Source organism: Cucurbita maxima, unplaced genomic scaffold (assembly GCF_002738345.1).
Source record: "Cucurbita maxima cultivar Rimu unplaced genomic scaffold, Cmax_1.0 Cma_Scf00151, whole genome shotgun sequence".
NCBI classification, from domain to species: Eukaryota; Viridiplantae; Streptophyta; class Magnoliopsida; order Cucurbitales; family Cucurbitaceae; genus Cucurbita; species Cucurbita maxima.
This window is the reverse complement of record NW_019272167.1, coordinates 124,139-130,610: the sequence shown is the minus strand read 5'-3', so window position 1 is coordinate 130,610 and position 6,472 is coordinate 124,139.

Below are 6,472 nucleotides of genomic sequence, written 5' to 3'. Positions count from 1 at the left end.
TATGGAAAGAGATTTAACCATAAGTTATATCTTATATCCTCTTTTAACCAATTATTTAGTTTTATTTAGTATGTTTTAGAAAGATACGTCCATCAATAGAAAAAAAAATAAAAAAAAATAAAATAAATAAATAGAATAGATTAAATTAGCCAAAAGTAATAGGTAACATAATTTAAAAAAAAAAACATAAAGGAAGAATTGATTAAATTGGCTAATTGCTAACATAATTATAAAAAAAAAACACAAACAGCCAAAAATCAAGATTTGGAAAGTGTTAAATATATAGACATTTCAAGACTTTACTCATGCAATATTCCCATGAAATCTAACACTAGAACATCATAAAACTCAGAGAAATGATATAAATTGATGTCATGGTTCATATAGGTTGACTTTAATACAAAGGACAAATCGAACTTTCTTAAAGATAAATTGGGGACACTAGCCTAAGCTAATCAGGTAGGTGGCATTACCATCCATATGGTTATATTTGATGTTGACTGTGCCCGTGGTTCTGCAAGTGTCATATATATTGATATGTGTGAAATGTTTGTGAATCGATATGCTTATGATATGTTATAATATGTGAATTGTATGATAATACTTACGGTACCATGTGTTCAATGGTATATTTGGTTACGTAATGTAACGATAGGAGTAAGACATGTTCATGAAACGTTATGGTTTGGTTACGTATCGAAGTGCTATGGTCATGACAGATTGATAAAAACAATATGGTCACGATGGATTCATAAAAAAATACGATTAGGTTATGGGTAGAAAGGGATATAGAATGATAGCGTTAGGATACGTTCCTATAACGTTATGACTAAGGTACGTTCAGGTAACGACACAACTGTGTATGTCTAAGGACGTTAAATCTATGATAAGTTTGGGAAGGATATAACCACAAAGTGTTTACGATATGATATGATTATGATACGACATGTGAAGGATAGATATATATCCAACAAGTGTCAAAGAGGGACGTGAGAATAAATTATTCTCAAGCTTTCTTTACATCGGTCAAAGAGTATTTGATAAGCTTTCAAAATTAAGGGTTTTCTTTTTTCTTCTTCCTTCTTTCTCCTTTTTCAGTTTTTTTTTTTTTTTTAATAAGAAAAAGTTAAATGTGAGAATGAAGAAGTTAGAAAGAAGAAAGAAATCAATGTAATAAAACTTTTCCATCGTTAGGAATGGAAATGGTGAATGGGTCCTTGACGATAGTCGACCGCTATACTCAAGTTTTGGATGTAAGTGATGATTATCGGCAATATAAGTTGTGTCAAGCGATCCATTTGTTGAGAGTTCCGTAAGAGGCACACAAGTAAGAATGTTGGATATAACTACTCTTTCACATCTGAGGGATGAGTCTCATAGATCCAACTACAACATCAAAGAAACTTCGGGTGGTAGTGATTGCTTGCATTGGTGTCTCCGTGGTATCCCAGACACATGTAACATGATTTTTCTTGCTCAAATATAGCTTCATTTGTCTTCAAAGTTCACTTTTGAGTAATTTAGGAACGCTTCTTAATTTGCAGATGATCACTCTGAGGTGGGTTTGTTAGTGAAGATGCAATTATATAATAAGAGTTTTATATCAATGGTTCCATTTATATCTATAAATGAAATTTGTGGTGTATTTTTTGGAAATTCAACAATAATCATCCGTTATTTGGTTACCATTCTGAAGAAATTCAACTTTCGACCTTTTGTGAACTCTCAAAGCTACTTGCAAAGTACTGTCGATTATGATCCATAATACTCACCAACTCGAAATTGAGGTTTGTTCATGTTTGAAAATGTGACAAACCAAAAGACAAGATGCTAATTAATATTGTTTGTGATTGTTGTTGTGAATTCTTCATCTTTGAATACATATTTTGGTTGGCTTATGAATTTTTCCATCTTTTAAAAATATTAATTTTTTAGTTCGGGCCTAATTTCATAATAGGCGATTGCAATATTTTAAGTTACTTTTAGGATTAAAGGACGATGAATAAAGTAGTTACCGCCAGTTCTTTTTAAATGCATCTAATTTTGATCTAGAACATAAATGCTTCCTAATTATTTTATTTATTTTTTATGAATTAGGTTATGAAGATCATTTGAATTATAAACGCTTTAATTCAAACAATATTTAATAACTAATCATTTTAATATTTATACTCAAATATACTAACAAGTACTAGTAACACCAATCTCAATGACATAAAGAATACAACTATTATCTCGAACTATAAAGAATTTAATTCCAACCTATTCTAATGGACAAACGCTTTATTAGACTCTATTGTAAGATTTCACTTCATCAATTTAAGTAGCGTTCAACTACAACTATAAATATCAAATTCTTAAGTATTCATGAACAAATCGGTCTAACAATGTCTCTTGGAACTATTTACCAAAGTTGTTAGAATGAGCCGTGTGGAATGGTTGGCTTTAGATGCTCTAGTACCAATTAAGGATGTGAATATCCTAATAGTGCAAAATGCAGGAAGGTTTGTAGTTGAAAAGAATAACGAGAATAGTGGACATCGTTTCATCTACAAGTGTGTGGTGAATGGTCTGGTTGGTATGACTAGAGAACGTTGTCCTCGTAGAATTTATATTATTGTGATAGAAGTTATAAATAACGATGATATTCCTTGGTCTTTTATTACAAAGGTGTAGAACTTTCTTTTTGTGCATATAATATATCCATCGCCACTTATAAGCTCTCATCTTTTAAAGAAGTTCTCGAGTTCCTTGTTCCCAAGTAGCAATAAAACTACTAGAATGTTATCTCTACTTATAATAAGCCCTCTCTCTCTCGAAATATATGTGTGTGTTTGTGGGTGTATTATTCTCTTTTATTAATGAAATATGGCATAGTCATAATGATATTATGAGTATCTTTTCTATCCCTCCCTTCCTTATGGTTATATAAAGAATATGAAGTGTACAAGTAATTTGTTACTTTTGAACTTAAAATGCTTATAATTCAATTTATCTTTGTTATCAACAATAATTATCAAACGATATATAATTTTGTCTAAGTAAGGTCGCTTCTCATTCCCTATATGATATCATAACACAAAATCGAGCGGAAGGGTTAACGATAAAATGATAACAAAAACTCATTCGTCGAACTAACTATAAATGAAGGGTTGGTTGGAAACCATGTCTATACTTCTTTTCTTTAATCACCGATAACTAAAGATATATAAGAACAACAGAATATGACATGCCCAGTCAAAACATAAAAAATTTCTTGCCATGTTATAGTTAATGAATATGGTTTTCACAAAGATCTAACGTCACACTTCATGATTGGGGACCAATACAGTGAGCTATGGTCTTCCATACCGTCCTTTGGTCCAATTATGTCAAGCAAATGTTGCAGCAAGTAAAGAGTTTTTAATAAGTTCGCTATTGCAAAGAGCTCGGTTTAAGGCACAAATGTCTCTGATGTGAAAGGCGCACCAATTCAATGAGATTTAAGTAACCATGAATAAGACACATGATACAGCTCGTAAACGAAACGATGTCCATGACTCTTGTTATTTTCTTCCACTACAAACCTTCTAGCCTCTTGCACTTTTTTGTCATTGACATCCTTAATTGGAATTAGAATTGAAGGAAACTCTTCTACACAACTCATTATGGAACACCTTTGATAGATAGTTTCAACAGATTTACTTTAATGAGGAATACTTAAAAATTCGATATTTATAGTTGAACGCTACTTAAATTGATGAAGTGAAATCTTACCACAGAGGATAATAAATCGTTTGTCTATTAGAAGAGAACTTGGAATTAAATTCTTTATAGTTGGGATAAGGGATGTTTTAGTCAAACCAAGTATACTTTTTAGTTTTAAAATAAATTAATTTTTTAGTTTAAAATAAATTGATTTTTTAGTTTTAATTTTATTCCAAATAAATTAATTTTGATGTGGTGTTATGTATTTTAATAAAATAAATATTAACTTAATCAACAAAAATTTGTATTTTATTTTTAAATTATATGCTAAATTAATAAAAAAACCATCGAACTTTGCACTTTATCTAAAAAAAAACTTATAATTTAAAAAAAAAAATACTGGTGAATTAAAAAAAAAATGTCAAAACTATGTTTAACTTTTAAAAGTGTTTAAAAAAAGATAGATGAGGAGAAAATTGTGTTCATGGGGGAGAAAATTGAAGGTCATTTTAGGGGAATGATTTTCAGGATTAGTATAAGATCCTGAAAACATAGCAAGAAGTAATGGTTTCGGAATTACTAAGTTTTACTCACTCCATGTTTATCATTTGTTTTCAAGTAACTAAGAGTTGGTCGTGGATGAGAGCAGACTTTGGAGTGTGGGCCATGGACTAACTCTGTTTTTAATCTAGTATTTTTTTTTCTTCTTTTAAGTCTGCTTCTCATTTTGTGTTTGTCACGAGTATGTATATGTAACACCCCAAAAATGAAGGAAATTAGCTCCCATAAGTATAAGCCACTCATGAAAGACCCAAAGGATAGAAAGGAAAAAAATTAAAGGATTAAGGAAGAACAAGGTACTTAGTCAAGTGACTACCCTACCAAGTGATTTCAAGGAGTTAAAAGGCCTTTTGAAAAGAATTGGAAAGGAAAAAGTAAATGAAAAGGGCAAAAAAGTCATTTTATCAATTATCAAATATCTTTCCGGATTTGTAATTCCTTATCTAGAAAGAACCTCAAGATTCAAAATTAGGGGAAAATGATAAAAAAAATGGATGAGGAATTTGTAGAAAAATTGTGGATTTTTCGAGAAAAATAATAATAAAATATTCGGAAAGTGGCAAATTACCAAAATACCCCTGGAAGAATGGATAATCACATAAATGCCACTCTAATTAGAATCAGAGCATCTACCGTGAGCATCTGAGAAAATTCCTTCTAACTCAAATCTCAACCATCAGATCTCATCCAAAATTTGATATGATCTAGAACGAACACGCACGGATCATCACATCCAACAACTAGTATTCAAAGCCAAGGTCGGTAAGGCTATGATTGGATTTGATATCTCCTAAAAATTATCCAAAAAGTTCGATCTCTAAATAATGAATATTCTGAAGCTCTCAATGTCGGTTTAAGCTCCTCCTATAAAGTCTGAAGTAGGAGCAACAATATGGAATAAGAATCGAGAAAGGTCGATCCCCCAATCGAAGGTAATAAGTGTTTAGATTGTGGGTTTCCTACTCTCAGATTTCTTCCAAATTCGGGAGCTATCCTCCACCATTTCTCTTCAAACTTATTCCTACAGTTTCTCAACAAGGTTACCCACAAGTTCTATGAAGGAATAGAGTGCTGAAGGTGCCTAGAATCCATTCCCCTAATTCAATCCGCCATTGAAGAACTTCAAGAAAAACTTGAAAATCCAATCCGTGGATACATGATGACTCGTCGAGCAAGAATGATTCCAATCTGTTTCTGCACCTCCAAGGAATGCTTCCATAGAAGACCACGAAAAAAAATAACCTTGAGAGCGTGCTGAATTGAAGGAAATAGGTTTCGAAATTAAATTGGGGATAAGAGTCGAATTCCTAACTACGATCTCTGTTCCTTTAAATTAAGGATTCCTCTAGCTTTAGAAGAAGAAGTTGAGTAAACTTGATGAAGGAATTGAGAGCTGAAAGGTCATAGAACAAGCTACCCACGAGATCGAAAATCTGGCATTTTAAGTGAGTTGCATACCGAGAACGATTTCTAGAAATTAAGATCCTACACTCAAAGACGTTCCTCCAAACCAATTCCTTTAGCCTAAAGAAAGGATATGGAAGAGGTTCAATGAAGAAATAGGGCCTTGAAACTTCTAGAATCAACTACCCAATAAGAAATCCTTGACTTTATCTCCAGCGAAAAATCAGATGACTTTGGAAGCGAATATCTTAGGCTACGATCCACGAGAATGTATCAAATAAATTCCTAGCCCTTTCTTGTAACATCCATCTTTAAGTTTCACGAAGAAATCGAGGAGAGAAACGCTGTACATGTGGTTGTACAGGCTGAGTTTCAGATGGCGGAGATGCGAAAAATGCACATCTTCTTCCTGTTTAAAGGAAGAAAACGATGATACGGGCAGTTCAACTAAATTTTCCAAGTCAACTCAAAATTTGATCTTTTCACAGGTTTTCTCAATTTTAACCCCATTCCGGACCGATTCTCATGAAAAATATTATGATTTCATAAACTGACACAATAGGGAGTATGTGGAAGTAAATTTGAAGTAATTCAGATACTGGAAGCTCAAGAATGGAGGTCCCAAACGTCGACGACGAGGCAAGTAGCCCCCTTGGACTCTTTGTTAAGAAATACTGGTAGAAATCTCTTGGATGGATTTGCCCCCTTGGACTCTTTGTTAAGAAATACTCGTACAAATCTCTTGGATGGATTTGCCTCCTTGGACTCTTTGTTAAGAAATACTGGTAGAAATCTCTTGGATGGATTTGCCCCCTTGGAC